Source organism: Rhincodon typus, chromosome 15 (assembly GCF_021869965.1).
Source record: "Rhincodon typus isolate 14 chromosome 15, sRhiTyp1.1, whole genome shotgun sequence".
In the NCBI taxonomy this organism is placed as follows: Eukaryota; Metazoa; Chordata; class Chondrichthyes; order Orectolobiformes; family Rhincodontidae; genus Rhincodon; species Rhincodon typus.
The window spans coordinates 47697524-47714931 of NC_063346.1; the positions used below are offsets into that span (position 1 = coordinate 47697524).

At 43.4% G+C, this 17408-nt stretch overlaps 1 protein-coding gene across 2 annotated transcripts in view; it reads right to left on the reverse strand.

The window, feature by feature from the left end:
- The window catches only part of LOC109917994 (sodium/hydrogen exchanger 5-like), a 229057-nt gene that overhangs the window by 106020 nt on the left and 105629 nt on the right, over positions 1–17408 (reverse strand). The window lies entirely within an intron of this gene.

Below are 17408 nucleotides of genomic sequence, written 5' to 3' on the forward strand. Positions count from 1 at the left end.
GGCAGCTGCAGGCCTGTCACAGGGAGGCTATCACCAGATTGTGCTCCTACACTTTCTCAGCCTGACAGAGGGGTCAGGATCTGAGCTGGTGAGGGCTACAGGAGGCAGCCTTGTCACTGCTTCCTATGAAGGATCTGTGGCTTTGTAAGTCAGAGGAGGAGCTGATGCCCTGAGGGTCTGCTTTCTTCAGAGCAGTAACTGTGGAGATGCCTCTGATGCCTGCTGCAGACAAGGGTTCACCCTTTAGTTGATGATAGATCCTCAGGGCTCGTTTATAAGACAGAACTGAACACACGGAAATTCCTCAGAAAATGCCTGGGACACTGGGAAAGAGCTGAACTGTGATAAACGATACTTTTAAAATGACTCTTATCACACACCTCAACAAGGCCTGTCTGCTCAGCATGTGATTTAAATTGCTACATCTCACTCTGACCTAACCCCTTTCCCCTATTTTACCTGTCACTATGGCCTCCGGTAAATATAGACCAGGGGCTGGCAGCCAGCTTGGCTTCACAGGGCTTTGAAATATCCCTATCACTTACTTTAAAGAATCCCTGATAACTCAGATGATACGAATCAGGAATTTTGTATCCAGCTCAAAAGCAACATTCTATTGAAACTGACCCTGCCCCATTCAAACCAAGACTGGGCTCTGCTAACAGCTGCAAAGATCAGATTTTTATGATTGATATCCAGCACAATGGGGGGGCAAGCAATTGGCTTTTGAATTGGATCCACATTGTGATAAAAGCCTTTAGATCACTTTTTACATTAGTCCATTAGCTTTTGACACTGTGTATAACTCCATGCCTAAATGTGTTTGATTCTCTACATAGACATCAACTGTTTGAATGGAGAAGCTTCAACCATCTCTGGCAGAGCAAAAGGTTATTTTTATTTTGTGGTTCTGGTGAACAGAACTTTCCTGCTTTTTGTAGCCAGTCTTAACATCCAACATCCATGGACTTTGGCATCTGACGTGCCAGCTTTCAAGGACCCAAATGGCACATCTCTGATCCAGCTCCTTGGGCTGCACTGGCAACTATCATTGCAATGCTGCAGCAAGGACACTGTGCACTGTAGCACGGGCACCCAGCTCATAGACTGGACCAGGCTGTTCCTCCGGGTGTTCACTTGTTGTCTGAGTGCTCCCTGACTCGGAGCCTACCTCTCTGCTCAGGGCAGCATCCCTACCTTGCCTTTTTGTGCTCCCCCCACCCCACCCTCAGCCAGAGATACCAGGCTCAAGGAACTGTGTGGGAGTAAGAACTGCAGATGCTGGAGTCAGAGATAACACAGTTTGGAGCTGGAGGAACACAGCAGGCCAGGCAGCATCAGAGGAGCAGGAAAGTTGACGTTTCAGGTCGGGACCCTTGTTCAGAAATTTCTGAAGGAAGTTGTCACGGTTGTCAGCAGTCCTCATATGTCAAGTCAAGGCAGATGGTCCTTGGTCAGGGGAATCCCACCCAGTAAGTCAAGGGCAACCTCCAATACCCATCTGTGGGATTGGTCAAGGTCAGTCAGGTTCAGGTTCAGGCTCAGCGTGCTCGGAGTCAGGATCCTCTCCTCACAGGAGACAAATATCAGAAAGCACCACCCGTCTTGATTCTTCCTGACCTATTGAACGGCTGCTTTCCTCCTGGACTGAGAAAGAGACAAAAATCAGTGGCAGTGTTTGGAGGAGTGGGGGAATGTCGTGACAGAGTAAGTAGGCAGCACAGAGGCCATGCAGGGTTAGTGGTGTCAGGAGGTCAGAGTGAGTGAGGATGAGTGAGGGAAGACGATGCAGGCAATAGTGAGAGGGAGAGAGCAGGGCCCTGGGTGGGAGGTGGGTACAACAGCAGAGATAGAGTGAGAAATATCAGAGAGAAGATAGTGGCACTCATGTGAGTAGAGTGGAGAAGGTCTAGTGACCTAATTATAGGAAGAATATTATCAAGTTGGAGAGGATTCAGAAGAGATTGATGACAATGTTGCTGGGCATGGAAGGTTTGAGTTTTAAGGAAATGCTGGATAGGCTGGGACTTTTTTTGCTGGAGCATAGGAGGTTGAGTGGTGACCTGATAGAAGTTTATAAAATAATGAGAGGTATAGATAGAGTTGATGGTACAAAAACAGAAGTTGCTGGAAAAGCTCAGTCGGTCTGGCACCATCTGTGAAGAAAAATCAGAGTTAACGTTTCGTGTCCGGTGACCCTTCCTCAGAACTGAGGGTAGCTAGGAAAATATCAGTTTATGTGCAGAAGATAGGGTGGGCGAGGGAGTAAGGTGTAAACCATTAGTGGGGATAGAGGCCAAAGAGAGAGATGAACAGTTGGACATACAAAGAAGTTTATAACAATTGGGCTGGGAGGGTGAATAGCTGTTAATAGAGATTGTTAGTGACTAACAATAAGTAGTGTGTAATGGCAGGCTGTGATAACAAGGCCTGGTGTCTGGGGTAGGGGACTAGGAAATGGAAGAGTTCAGGCTCCAAAATTATTGAACTTGATATTGAGTCTGGAGGGCTGCAGAGTCCCCAAGCAGAAAATGAGGTGTTGTTCTTCCAACTTGCGTTGAGCTTCTCTGGAACACTGAAGCAAGCCAGAGAGAGAGATATTGGCCAGAGAACAGGTGTGTTACAGTGGCAGGCAACTGGAAGCTCAGGGGATAGTAGGAACTGCCAATGCTGGAGTCTGAGATAACAAGGTGTAGAGCTGGAGGAACACAGCAGGCCAAGCAGCATCAGAGGAGCAGGAAAGCTGACATTTCAGATCTGGACCTTTCTTCAGAAGAAAATGGTTTTCTGATTTTCTGAAGAAGGGTCCAGACCCGAAACATCAGCTTTCCTGCTCCTCTGATGCTGCCTGGCCTGCTGTGTTCAACCAGTTCCACACCTTGTTATCTCTATTGTTTACTCCTTACTGCCTGCTCCCTTATCTTCTGCACATAAACTGATACTTTCCCAACTAATGTCCGTTCTGAGGAAGGGTCATGGGACCCGAAAAATTAACTCTGATTTTTCATCACAGATGCTGCCAGACCTGCTGGGCTTTTCCAGCAACTTCTGTTTTTGTTCCTGATTTACAGCATCTGCAGTTCTTTCAGTTTTTATTAAAGTTGATGGTAGTTGTCGTTTCCCTAAGATGGGGAATTTCAAGCCCAGGGGGCACATTTTCAAGGTGAGAGGAGAGAGATTTGAAAAAGACATGTGAGGCAAGTTTTTTATGCAGAGGGTTGTTTGCGTGTGGAATGATCATCCTGATGAGGTGGTGGATGTGGGTACAATTACAACGTTTAAAAGACATTTGGATGGATATATGAATAGGAAAGTTTTAAAGGGATATAGGCCAGGAGCAGGCAGGTGGCACTAGTTTAGTTTGGGATTATGTTTGGCATGTACTGTTTGGACCGAAGGGTCTGTTTCCGTGCTGTATGACTCTATGACTCGAAGTTACTGTGCATTCCTGCAGACAGCTGAGACTACACTGACCAGGATGGCAACTTGGACTGGTCTGGCATGATCTGGTGCCATGGTATCCTCTGCTGGTCCTGGGGAAGGAGGAAGTTCTGCCTGTACACCACCACAAGCTTCTAGACCTTCCTAGTTCTTTGCCCTTCTATGCCACGTCCAGGGCAAATGCAGGGCAGTTCCAGGCTGACAGTGTACGTCCAGGTGGACAACAGCCTTTTAAAAATAAAAACCAAAAGAACTGCGGATGCTGTAAATCAGGAACAAAAACAAAATTGCTGGAAAAGCTCAGCAGGTCTGGCAGCATCTGTGGAGGAGAAAACAGAGTTAATGTTTTGGGTCCGGTAACCCTTCCTCAGAATGGCCTTTTAAAAATGATGCTTGTACCAGGGATGCCGGTCAGTTCTGGGATATTCTGGCAGTGGTGTGTTTTTCCGTGTATGGTGTTGGGTAGAATGGGGCTGGAATTGGGCAAGTGAGATGGCATGTGGTAGCCAGTTAATGAGACGGGTTTTGTCAGATATAGTGAGAGATTTTGTTCAGCCTTGCAGTGCCAAAACCTCCAAGAAACTTGAATAAAAATGACAGCCAAAAAAGTATGATCCAGCCCAGAGAGTTTTCAACTCAATCTCTAACATTGATTGTGCTCGTTTTGGTCTTATGTACAATCACTGTTGACCATACTGCAAAAGAAAAGGTTGAACTTTTCACTACAGACATCAGAAATCGATTCATGTTCCAACTACCACTTTTCCCTCAGCAGGATCCTTACAATGTTCCAAGCCTCAGTGAAGAGATCTCTGTTCCCACAGTCACCACAGCCCCCCACTCACACCGCTCCCCCCACACACACCGCTGTCCCCCCCACACACACCGCTCCCCCCCCCACTCACACCGCTGCCCCCCACCCACACCGCTGCCCCCACTCTCACCGCTGCCCATACACTCACCACTACATCCTGAGCTTCTTGCTCACCAGTCAGGGACAGCTGCAACTGATGTTCTTTTGGCAAGTTTTAGTGCAGCTAATGAATGCTTTCTTCCATTTATTTCTTTCCGCAAGACACTTAAATCAAACTGCAAACTAAACTCACTGTAGCTGTAATTTCAGAGTACCTGCATGAGTCTCCAAAACCCATTCTCCAGCAGTTCTTCATTTCTGGCATTCACCGTACTGAATTTCTGAATTGCCTTGCTTCTCTGTATGTCACTGGACATACCTCTTTCTAAGCAACACCATTTTCTTCCCCTTCTACCTTTCTAATGCACCGAACAATTAACCTCCAGCTCAAGTCAAATTGTAAAACCTCATAAAAATGTATGTAAACAAAACAGATCTCCAGAGTTAGTAGGAACTGCAGATGCTGGAGAATCTGAGATAACAAGGTGTAGAGCTGGATGAACACAGCAGGCCAAGCAGCATCAGAGGAGCAGGAAGGCTGACGTTTCGGGCTTACACCTTTCTTCAGAAATGGGAGAGGGGAAGGGGATTCTGAAATAAATAGGGAGAGAGGGGGAGGTCCTCCCTCCGGAAAAACCTCAGTGGATCTCTCTCCCACTGCGACTCTCTCGTAATCCTCTCCACCTATCTTCTCCTCTATCCATCTTCTATCCACCTCCCCCTCTCTCCCTATTTATTTCAGAACCCCCTTCCCCTCCCCCATTTCTGAAGAAGGGTCTAGGCCTGAAATATCCTGCTCCTCTGATGCTGCTTGGCCTGCTGTGTTCATCCAGCTCTATACTTTGTTATCTCAGATCTCCAGAGTTCTCAGCACTATGGCTCCAAGCTCAGAAATCAAAATCTAAACATCAGTAACCATGCGTTCCACTATCTAACACACAAAATACAAATATAAACAAACCTATGCATTGTTTATAAAATATCATGAGAAGCTCAACAAGTTTGAAACAGTTTTATAAAACTACAGATGCTGAAAATTTGTTACACATAAACAGGAAATGTTGCAAATTCTAATTGTGATAAAAAGCTGTGCACCGGAAATAATAACTTGTCTGCATCCTCTACACATATGAACTGACCTGATGCATGTTTCTAAGGTTAAATAAGATTGTGTTTCCATAGGTTTATATTAATCTCTGTGTAATTATCATCTAAATGAAATGGACTTATTCTCCCTTTTGAACTATTCTGTGATGACAAGGATGGACCATCCATGCTAAGTAAATTTACTGACAGAAATGTTTGTAGCAATACCATGGAAACCAACAGCAGCTCTGCATCTGTCTCATGAAAATGCACTGTCACAGCTTTCAGTTTAGAATTGTACAGTGACAGTTTTACATAACCAGAGCGTGTTAATAAGGTATCTTCATGAGAATCGACAATTTACAGCAGCATTGCTAGAGATTCTGATCCCCAACACAGATATGTAACAATTTCAGGTGCAAGTGCAGAATCTGTTCCCAAAACTAGAAGGGTGGTATAAAGGTGAAAATCATCATTACATTCTATCAAAGTAGTTCATTTTTTTTGTTTTTGTCACAACAGCATGCAAAACATTATTATATGACAGATTATGCAACAGATGCCGCAGTAAAAGGCAAAACCCTGCTTTTATGAATCCTGGAGCTCAGTGAATCATTTAGTCTCACCATCTTGACCTCATAAACCCTGTATCGCCTTTTAAATCATGGCCAACTGCAATTTATAAATATTAATGTATACTTGCAAGTGGCAGTAGCACATGTCACAAAGTCTCAAAAAGTGTACTACCTTTAGCGTACTATAAAAAGTGTACTACTAAGTCCCGCATAAGAGATTATTGTGCAAGATTAAAATACACAGGACTGGGGTATTGAGATGGATAGGAAACTGGTTGACAGAGAGGAAACTAAGAGTAGGAATGAATGGGTCCTTTTCAAATTGGCAGGCAGTAACTACTGGGGTGACACAGGGATCGGTGCTGGGACCCCAGCTACTCACAATATACATTAATGGTTTGGATAAGGGAACAAAATGTAACATCTCAAAGTTTGCAGATGACACCAGGTTGGGTGGTAGGGTGAACCATGACAAGGATGCAGGAATCCTTCAGCACAATCTCGACAGGTTGGGTGAGTGGGCAAATCAATGGCAGATGCAGTATAATTTGGATAAATGTGATGTTATTCACTTTAGAAGCAAAAACAAGAAAGCAGATTACTACCTGAATGGCTGTAAATTGGGAGAGGGGAGTGTGCAGCGGGACCTGGGTGTCCCTGTGCACCAGTCGCTGAAGGTAAGCAGGCAGGAGCAGAAGGCAGTAAAGAAGGCAAATGGTATGTCGGCCTTCATTGCGAGAGGTTGCGAGTACAGAAGCAGGGATGTGTTGTTACAGTTATACAGGGCCTAAGTGAGACCACACCTGGAATATTGTGTGCAGTTTAGTCTCCTTTCCTGAGGAAGGATGCTCTTGCTGTCAAGGGAGAGCAGCAAAGGTTTACCAGGCTGATTCTGGGGATGGCAGGACTGACGTATGGGGAGAGATTGACTAGGTGGGGATTGTTTTCACTGCAGTTCAGACGAATGAGGGGAGAATCTCATAGAGACATATAAAATTCTATCAGTACCGGACAGGGTAGATGCAGGTAGGATGTCCCCAGTGGTGAATGTGTCCAGAACCAGGGGTCACAGTGTGAGGATTCGGAGTAGACGATTTAGAACGGAGATGAGGAAACATTTCTTTACCCAAAGAGTGGTGAGCCTGTCGAATTCATTACCACAGGAAGTAGTTGATGCCTAAACATTGAATGCATTCAAGAGGCAGCTAGATATAGCACTTGGGGCAAATGGGATCAAAGATTATGGGGAGGAAGCAGGATTAGGCTATTGAGTTGGACGATCAGCCATGATCATGATGAATGGTGGAGCAGGCTCGAAGGGCTGAAAGGCCTCCTCCTGCTCCTATCTTCTGTGTTTCTATGTTTAAACACTTGAACTAAAGGAAGTAATCCATTGTAACTAACTTGTTTATGCAAATAATTGTAAATTAGGAAGCTTCATGCAGAACAATCTGATTTACAAATCATAGAATCCCTGCAGTGTGTAAGCAGGCCCTTTGGTTAGCAAGTCCACATTGACTCTCCAAACAGCATCCCACCCAGAACCACACACCTTACTATCTCTGTAACTAACCATGCATGTCCCACGTCCAATCCACCTGACCTGCGCATCTTTGGACTGTGGGAGGAAACTGGAGCACCTGGAGGAAACCCACACAGGCCCAGGGAGAATGTGCAAACTCTACACAGGGTGGAATCCAACCCTGCTCCCTGGTGATGTGAGGCAGCTTGTGCTAATCACTGAGCCACTTTGCTGCCCTCAAATTGCAATGTAAACTCCAAACAGTGGTTAGTCATGTCTGAAGGATCCACCACTCAATATTCAGTTTGCTGATCCTAACATATCTGGTGGAGTCAAAATGCATTGATGTAGTGTGGATGAAGCTTCTGTCTGCATTAAGTTTGATGTTTGGCGTTTGTGAGATGGAGAAGGGGATCAGGACCAAGCAGCGACTAAAGTACTGCTTGCAAGGGCTGGTGGCACAGCAGCTTTTTAATGCATATTTTAACATTTTTATTTTAATACTTGCAAGGGGAGACAAGAATGCCTGGTAAAATCCTAGCAGCAAGTGATAACAAAATGAAGGCTGATGATTGAGTCTACACCCAGAGGAATTGTACAATATTCCAATCTCTGATTTGGTGACTGGTGAAGTGAAGGTGGAGCAGATTGAGAAGATAGCAAGGAGGGTAGATCTCGTTACCATTAAGGATTACCTCTCTGTAAGACAACATTGCAGTGTGCCTCGAAGCAGGGACAGAAACTTTGCTGCCCATAAATTACCAATATCCAGAAACATGCTTTCCATAAACCACCAGTGAAAACTCTGCTTCCCTTTTTAGAAGCATTTGGAATATCAAATTTCTCACCTAGCCTATAGCAATGTGTTTAGTTTTGAGGGGGCGGGGGGGATTCAAATAAAATGAGGCCCAGGTGTAAAAATGGATTTGGCCTCCAGTCTACACAATCAGAAGACAGGGGAAGAAAAGAATGGGAGCCACATTCTGCTCTGCACTACCTGACTGATGTCTGTTATTCATGAGAATCAACGACAGTTCTCAGAACCTGGCAAAATCCTTCAATTTACTGTTTACCACGGTGAAGGTGTAATGCAATGTCTCAAACCCTTGGGAACCCCAGCACACAAAGGTAGAATACATCAGCTCAGTGGGAGCACAATCTCGTGGGCAGGGTCAGAGACAGTCCATCTGGAAGGAAGAAGGTTAGGTCAGGATTTGCAAGATGCAAGGTCTCTGGGAGAGGTGTAGTTGGATGTGTGTGTGCTGGCCTGCTAACTAATCCATCAGGAGTTAGACGGTATACTTAATAGTTAAATAGTTGATAAGGTGCCATATTGTGGAAAATAAAAGCTCATGGTGTATAGGGAAACATATTGATAGATGGGAGATTGGCTGGCTAACAGTAAGTGGAGAGGAAGAATAAATGTGTTTCTTCAGGCTGACAGAATGTCACAAGTGGTGTACCACAGGGGTCAGTGCTGGGGCCACAACTCTTTACAATTTATATAAATGATTGAATGAAGGGACTGAGGATATGGTAGCTACATTTGCTAATGATGCAAGGATGGGTAGGCAAGTGAGTTGTGCAAAAGATATAAGGAGCCTACAAAGTGAAGCAGATAGTTTAAGTGACTATGCAAAGATCTGGCAAACGGAATATAATAAGGGAAAGTGGGAAGTTTTCTATTTTGGCATAAAAAAAAGCACATTATCAAAATTGAGAGTAGATGCAGCGATCTGAGATGCAGAGAGATCTGGGTGTCCTTGACATGAATCACAGAAGGTGAGCATGCAGGTATAGCATGTAATCAGCAAAGCTAATAGAATGTTATTGCAAGGGGAATTGAATGCAACAGGAAGGAGGCTATGCTTCAGTTGTGCAGGGCATCTGCATTACTGTGTACAGTACTAGTCACTTCACTTATAGAAGGATGTTAATGCATCGGAAGCAGTTTAGAGAAGGTTTACTGTGAAAATACCTGGAATGAGCAGTTTGCCTTATGAGGGAAAGATTAGACAGGCTCAGCTTGTATTCTCTGGAGTTTAAAAGAGTCAGAGGTGAAATGATTGAAACATAAGATCCTGAGGGGACTTGACCGGGTGGATGTTGAAAGGATGTTTCCCCTTGTGGGAGAATTTAGAAAGAGGGGACATAGTTTAAAAACAAGGCATTGCTCCTTTAAATCAGAGTTGAGGAAACTTTTTTTTCTCTCAGAGGGTTATGCGTCTTTGGAATTCCCTTCCTCAAAAGGCAGTGGATGCAGAATCTTTAAATGTTTTTATGCAGAGGTAGATATACTCTTGCAGACCAAGGGTTGAAAGATTATCAGGGGATTGCAGGAATGTGAATTTGAGGTTAAAATCACATCAGCCATGATCATATCTGATGGGAGAGCAAGCTCAAAAGACTGGGTGGTCTATTTTTGTTCCTACTTCTTGCGAGTTCACCTTAACAAGGTTCAATATCCTTTGAACTTCGGACAGCAACATTTCTGACCGTTAGACATATTATAATTAAATCCTGACACAACCATACAGTCAAATATAAACAGAAGCATGCAGTGCCATTGTTAAACATAAAGAGCATTAAGCAAATATGGGACAAAATCCAGAGGTAACACCAGAAATTGGGCCAGAAAATGCAAAATGTTTCCTTGCACATAAAAATATTTTGCACTGTTTATTTGATATCAACACTTTGATATCTTGACAGGCCAAGATGAAGCAAGATAGAGGATTACTTCTGTGGACCACAATCAGCAAGACCCATAGAACTGCTTAGCCTGTTTCTGCATCGTAACTATTATGCAATATCACTTAATGTAACTTCAATTCACAGTCATGACAAGTAACTGCATATGATTATCACAGCAATGTATAAATTAAATTTGTTAGATGGTCATGCCTGATTATCTGTAGAGAACTGGTAAAGGTGTTAGACATATAGTGCAAGTGGTAAAGTAAAAGATTAAAGAAAGCAGTGAATTTGAAATGTGTAATCAAATGCCGATATTTTCTAATCAGGAATGTACTTGTTTCAAGATCTGCCTACACGTTTGTGTGCAGGGTCAGTTTGATATTGGTATGCTGAACAATGAGCTGTAACTTAATGGGTGCCTCTAATTCAGAAGATAGTACTGAGAGAGTGCTGCACTGTTGAAAGCGCAGTCCTTGGGATGAAATGTTAAACTGCTCCCTCTCAGGTGACGTAAAATATCCTGTGGCACTATTTTGATGAAAAGCAGGAAAGATACCACCTGTTGAACCCACTGATGGCAGGTCACTGGACTTGAAACGCTACCTCTGCTTCTCTCTCCACAGATGCCGTCAGGGTTTCTGCATTTCTCCAGCAAGGTCTGTTTGTGTTTAATTTTCTAGGCGAATGCATGCTCTTTAATCACTATCACGAAAGGACAGATTATCTGATCACTATCACATCACTATTTTGGGAGCTTGTTGTTTGCAAATTGTCTAGTGTGTTTCCCATGGTATAATAGTGAATACACTTCAAAGGTCCTTCACTAGCTGTAAAGTGCTGTGGGATGAACTGAGGTTGTGAACAGCTTGGCATACAAGCTGGTTTTGTGATGTGGGGGAGCGGTTGAGCTCAAGATGGAGGCATACCTGAGCGGTAAGAACAAATAAACATTTAGGGGCAAAAACAGCAGTTGCTGGAAAAGCTCAGCAGGTCTGGCAGCATCTGTGAAGAAAATATCAGCGTTAACGTTTTGGGTCCAGTGACCCTTCTTCAGAACTTTTCCAGCAACTTCTGTTTTTGTTCCTGATTTACAGCATCCGCAGTTCTTTCAGTTGTTAAAATTTAGGGGACTTGGTGTGGCCGGTCCCGTGAAAGAGGAAAACACTCCCATTATCCATTGTGGCTTTGAGGAATACCTTTTTTGCCACAGCCCCCTTGTTGGCCACAGAGCCTCAGGCTGTGAGGGCTCTCCTGCCCTGTCATCCCAGCCACCTTGCCCCCACCCAGCCCATGGTCTGCAGGAAGGACTTGACCTCTATGAAGCTGATGACCTTCCCAAATGGAGCAGGGAACCAATGCACTCGTAGCCTTTCACTGGGAAACATCCCCTGCGGTGAGACTATGCCAGAGAGAGGGCCCATTGTCACTTCCAACCTCCACTTCCGCCACCTGAAAACCACAAAAGTCTTATTTTTCTTTCCAAATGACCCTAAAATAAGAAATTATCAATGCGGCTTGGACGATTAAGGTAAATCCAACAAACCGCATCGACGTCTCAGAGTATGTTACAGTGAAACCTGAATATTGGAGATCTTAAGACATTCAGAAGGTTTTTGACAATATTCAATGTGAAACACTTCTCAATATGCTGAGAATCCAGGTTGGAGTGTAAGACTACCTATGATATTCCCTGAAGGATAGAGAGTACTGTGGAAAGGTACTTTTTTTAGGCAGAGGATGTGCTCCACGGCTTAACACAGTGCTGGACTTCATTTAAATAAATTAACACCAGCTACTCGCATATTTGACATAAAAAGATAGATATTGGATCAAAAGCTTTGTCAATGGTTTGGGCTTTAAGGACAGTTTTAAACTAAGACAGAGAGAGGGAGAGGTAGAGGGGTTTGTGGAGAAAATACCAGAGCATGGTCTTTTAGGTAACGGAAAACACTTCTGTCAATGGTTAAAAGAAAGGAAAGAGGTATTTACAAGAGGCCAGAGACTGTTATAGGAAGGATATTACGAAGGTGGAGAGCGTTCAGAAGAGATTTGCCAGGATGTTGCCAGGAATGGTGGGTTTGAGTTGCAAGGAGAAGCAGGATAGGCTAGGACTTTCATCACTGGAGCATAAGAGGTTGTGAGGTGACCTTATAGAAGTTTATAGAATAATGAGGGGTCTAGATAACGTGAATGGTAGGTGTCTTTTCCCTAGGGCGGAAGATTTCAAGACTAGGGGTCATATTTTTAAGGTGAGAGGAGAAAGATTTTAAAAAAAGACATGAGGGGCAATTTTTTACAGTGTGGTTCCTATGTGGAATGAACTTCCAGAGAAAGTGATGGATGTGGGTACAGTTACAACATTTAAAAGACATTTAGATAAGTACATGAATAAGAAATGTTTGGAGGGATATAAGCCAAGCGCAGGCAGGTGGGAATAGTTTAGTTTGGGATAATGGTTGGTATAGACTGGTTCGACCAAAGGATCTATTTCTATTCTGTATGACACTAAGACTACAGTAAAATGGAATTTTTCTGAGGGTTTTGATCATGAGGTATATTTTAAAAGTAACTAAAAGGTTTTTTTTTAATTTTGAACAACAGTGTCACAGCAAAACCAATACAAAATGATGCAGCAAAGAATTGCTTGAGGATTTAGGTCATTTGTGTAAATAGGGAGACAGATGGAATCCGATATTTGGTATGAAAACATTTCATAGATTCATTGTTTTATTCTTTTTGAATTCTGAGGAAGTCATATTTGACATATGATGCTAACTCTCTCTCTTCACAGATATCTCCAGATTTGCTGAAAATTTCCATCAGCTTCTGGTTTTTGTTTGATTTTCAGCATCTACAGTATTTTACTTTCATTCTCTCAGGCAGAGGTCAGTTTTTCCATTTGATGCAAGAGGAAACACGAGGTTTTCAAGACAATGTGTGAGCTGGCAATAGAAATTGTCGAAAATTTGGAAAACTGTGAACAACTTGGAGTCTTTAAACAGTTAGATGTTTTCCCAGAAGTAGTTAAACTATGAAGCAGGAAAGTTTCAGTTAGTTGGTGAAAAGAAACTTCTAGAAATCTACACCATCAAGATTGTTGCGACCCAAGAGACAGAAGTTGGAAGTATACCTTGCTGATAATAATAGTACCCCAGGTGAAAGTTACTGTCAGATAGGATTCCTGACCCACCTTGTTTGAATAAAGAATCTTATATTGTGGAAGTGGGTAGCTATGTAGCACATGTCTGCAGGGAGTGATAAGGGTGTATTTGGTTTTATAAGGCTGATCTTTGTTGTATCAGCTGGTTAAAGTGAAATTTTCCTTTCCATTTGAAGAAACATTTGCTTGTTAATTCCTGTGCCATTTCTGTTGATTCTGATTGGTATTAAAATAAAAAAAGTTAGAAGAAGTTAAATTGTGTGCTAATTTCTTCATTTAGGAATTGTTTAGATAAATACAGTTTTTTTCAACAGTTCCCCCAAGGGCATTATAACATCAGAAGTTTGGGATAAAGATGGAGGTTTTAAGAACAATCTTAAATGAGGAAAAAGAGACTGTGAGGTTGAGGGAAGGATATTTAGGGTTTAGTGTAAAAGAGCATGATAATAATGATAAGGAATTATAAGGGATGATAATAATCAAGGATACAGAAAAGGCTAGAGCTAAAGCCACCCAGAAATCTCAGAGGTTTGTTGCGCAGCGGAAGGTTACTGAGTTAAGGAAGGGTGAGATCGTGGAAAAGTTTGAGAACAAGGAGGACACTTTTTAAACTGTGGCATTGAAGTACTTACAGCCAATGTAGATTACTGAGCAATGAAATAATGGGTGAATTGGGACTTGGTGTGAGTTAATCTAGGAGCAGCAGGGATCTGAACAAGTTTCAGCAAAGTACAAGGTTAGTTGCTGGCTTGCGGTGTCTCAGTGAAACCATCAAAGAGCTAAAAGCACAGGACAGAAGTAGGATATAGTATGCCTCAGGGTAATTATTCAGCCAGTTTCAGGTCAGACCAAAAGTCAGTAAATAAACATGAATCTTCTGCTTTCTCAGGTTCTTGAAATGGATATTCTATTGCATCCAGGGGTGAGCCCAATATCCAGCGAAATTCTATGTGGTAGGCAAAGTTCAAGAAAGCTCAGATTATATTGAGAAGTATCAGCAGCTGTAAAGTTAAGCGAGTTTATTATTTTATCTGAGTATTTCAAAGAACATTCCTTGAAAATGGTCTCAACAATCTATTCAGCATGTGTTCTTAGATTACTCAGAATGTAACAAAAACCTTCTATCATCCCAATGCTTTAAATTTCCCATGGTGTGATATTAATTACACACATTAGTTGTACAGAATTTCAAAGCCTCCTGTACTGGAGCAATTTAAAGGGCAAGTAAAACTCATTCAAAGTGCTCTCGCTCTGTCATAAACAATATACCATTATGAAACTGACCGTACTAATCCAGAAAAATGTACCTAAAATTTTTAACTAATTCTAGGGATGTGGGCCTTATTGCTAGGCCAGCATTTACTGAGCATCCCTAGTGCCCTTGAGATGGTGAGCTGTCTTCATGAACCTCTGCAGTCCAGATAGGTAGACCTGTAGGTTAGGGAGGGAATTCCAATATTTTTGTCCCAGAGATAGTGAAGGAATGGTGGTATGATTCCAAGTCAGGAAGAGATGTGACTTGGAGGGAAACCTGCAGATGATGGTATTCCCATTTATCTACTGCTCTAGTGGAAGGTGCTGTCTAAAGTGGCTTGGGGAGCTGTTGCAGCGCATATTGTAGATGATACATGTTGCTGCCACTGTACAGAGACGGTGGAAGGTGTGAATATTGAAGTTGTTAAATGTGATGGTAACCATTTGACCTGAAATGGCATTGAGTTTCCTGAGTTGTCTAGGCAAGTGCAGAACATTCCATTACACACCTGGATTATGCCTTACAGATGGTGGACCAGTTTTGGGGAGACAGGATTCCTAAAAATTCCAAAAGAGAGTCACTGGTCTCAAAATGTTAGCTTTGTTTCTCCCTCCACAGATGCCGCCAGACCAGCTGAGCTTTTCCTGCATTTTCCCTTTTTATTAAATGTTGTGCTATTAATATCCAGATTCCAGCTTACCAAACTAACCAGACACCGAGAATTCACAGCAGCTACCTGACTGTGATTAGCCTTCATGTTACTCAGCGCCAAACAGCGTCTCAGGGTATAATCCCTGCACAGCAGCCTCAGGCACCTCTTGGCTCCTGTGGTCTCAACCATGCCCTGTATAACCAAAGCATAATCTCCCCTCATAATAAATTATGTCATTCTATTAGCTCTCCTAATTATTTGCTGTAGCTGCATACTAGCTTTTGTGATTCATGCACTAGGGCGCCCAGCTCCCTCTGCATCTCAGAGCTCTGCAATCTCTCACTATCTGGATACTATGCTTACTTTTTATTCTTCCTGCAAAAAAGTGGAAATTTCACATTTTACTCCATTTGCCAGATCTCTCCCCACTCACTTAACTTAAATCTATGACCCTGTAAAGTCCTTATGTCCTCTACACAGCTTATTTTCCGATCTATGAGCTTATTGTGGATAATTGTCTGGATGTGGTGACCTTCCACTAAATAAGCCAAACAAAGTCCAGTGACCCTTCTTCGAATGATGGCCAGGAAAAGGTGGTCTATGTGCTGAAGACGGGATACTGGGGGAGAAGGAATGTGCAAAAAGTGGAGATGGTGTCCAGACGGAGAGAAAGACAGTAGGCAGGCAAAGAGATGGATGATAGTTTGCCACAAAGAAAGAAAAGCTGGCAATAGGGACCATTAGAGGTTGAAAATGGGTTGGCTGTGCTGAAGTCAATGAGGTGTTTAGGCCCTAAAATTATTTAACTCGATATTGAGTCCTGAAGGCTGCAAGGTCCTCAAGTGGAAAATGAGATGCTGTTTTTCCAGCTTGCGCTGAGCTTCAATGGAGCACTGCAGCAAGCCTGAGACAGAGATGTTGGCCAGGGAACACGGTGGCATGTTGAAGCGGCCAGCAACAGGAAGCTCAAGATTTTTTTTGCAGACAGAACGTAGATGTTCTGCAAAGTGGTTGCCCAGTCTGCATTTCATCTCCCTAACTGTGAACAGCAAATACACTAGACTGAAATGAGTTAAGTGTAGGTAAATTTCTACCTCACCTGGAAGGTGTGTCTGAGGCCTTGGATACTGAGGAAGGAGGAGGTAAATGGGCAGGTACTACACCTTCTGCGGTTGCACAGGAAGGTGCCGTGGGGCTGTGGAGAGGTGTTGGAAGTGAAGGAAGAGTGGACCAGGGTGTCCCGGAGGAAACAGTCCCTGTGGAAGGCTAACAAGGAAGGGGAGGAGAATATGTGTCTGGTGTAGGCATCGCCCTGGATGTGGCAGCAATGGTGGCTAATGATCCTTTGGATGCGGAGGCTAGTGGGGTTGCAATTGATGATCAGAGGGACCCTATCGGTTGATGAACGGGAAGAGATGGGTGAGTGCAGAAGTGCAAGAAATGGATCAGACATGGCTATGGGACCTAGCTACCAATGTGCTGGGGAATCCTCAATTGAGGAAAATGGTTGACATTTCTGAGGCCACCCTGCAGAAATTAGAATCATCGAACAGATGTGACGGAGATGGAGAAACTGGGAGAATTGAATGGATCCGAAATGTTAACTCTGCTTTCACTCCAGAGATGCTGCCGGATCTGCTGAGTTTCTGCAGCAATTACTGTTCTTGTTTCAGATTTCCAGCATCCGGAATTCTTTGTTTGACTCATTTAGTGGAAGGTCACCACATCAAGACAAACATCCACAATAAGCTCATGGATAGCAGGCCTCGTTCACTAGTGAACTGACATTCTGGAAACATAGTGACAGCTGACTCATTGGTAGAGGCCAAAGAGGCAGTGCTTGAGGGTGAATAGGGAAGGAAGACGACAGGTAAAGCTCTGCCTTGAGGAATATCGTTGACAGAGTTGGATTGTGCAGCTGCAGCTGCTGGTCGTGAGGACTCCAGGAGACAAGTAGAGGGAGGCTAAAGACTTATTGATCTTAGAATATTGAAGGATAGAGTAGGGCCTTGGATGGATAGGTGCAGAGCTGGATGAACACAGCAGGCCAAGCAGCATCATAGGAGCAGAAAGGCTGACGTTTCGGGCCTAGACCCTTCATCAGAAA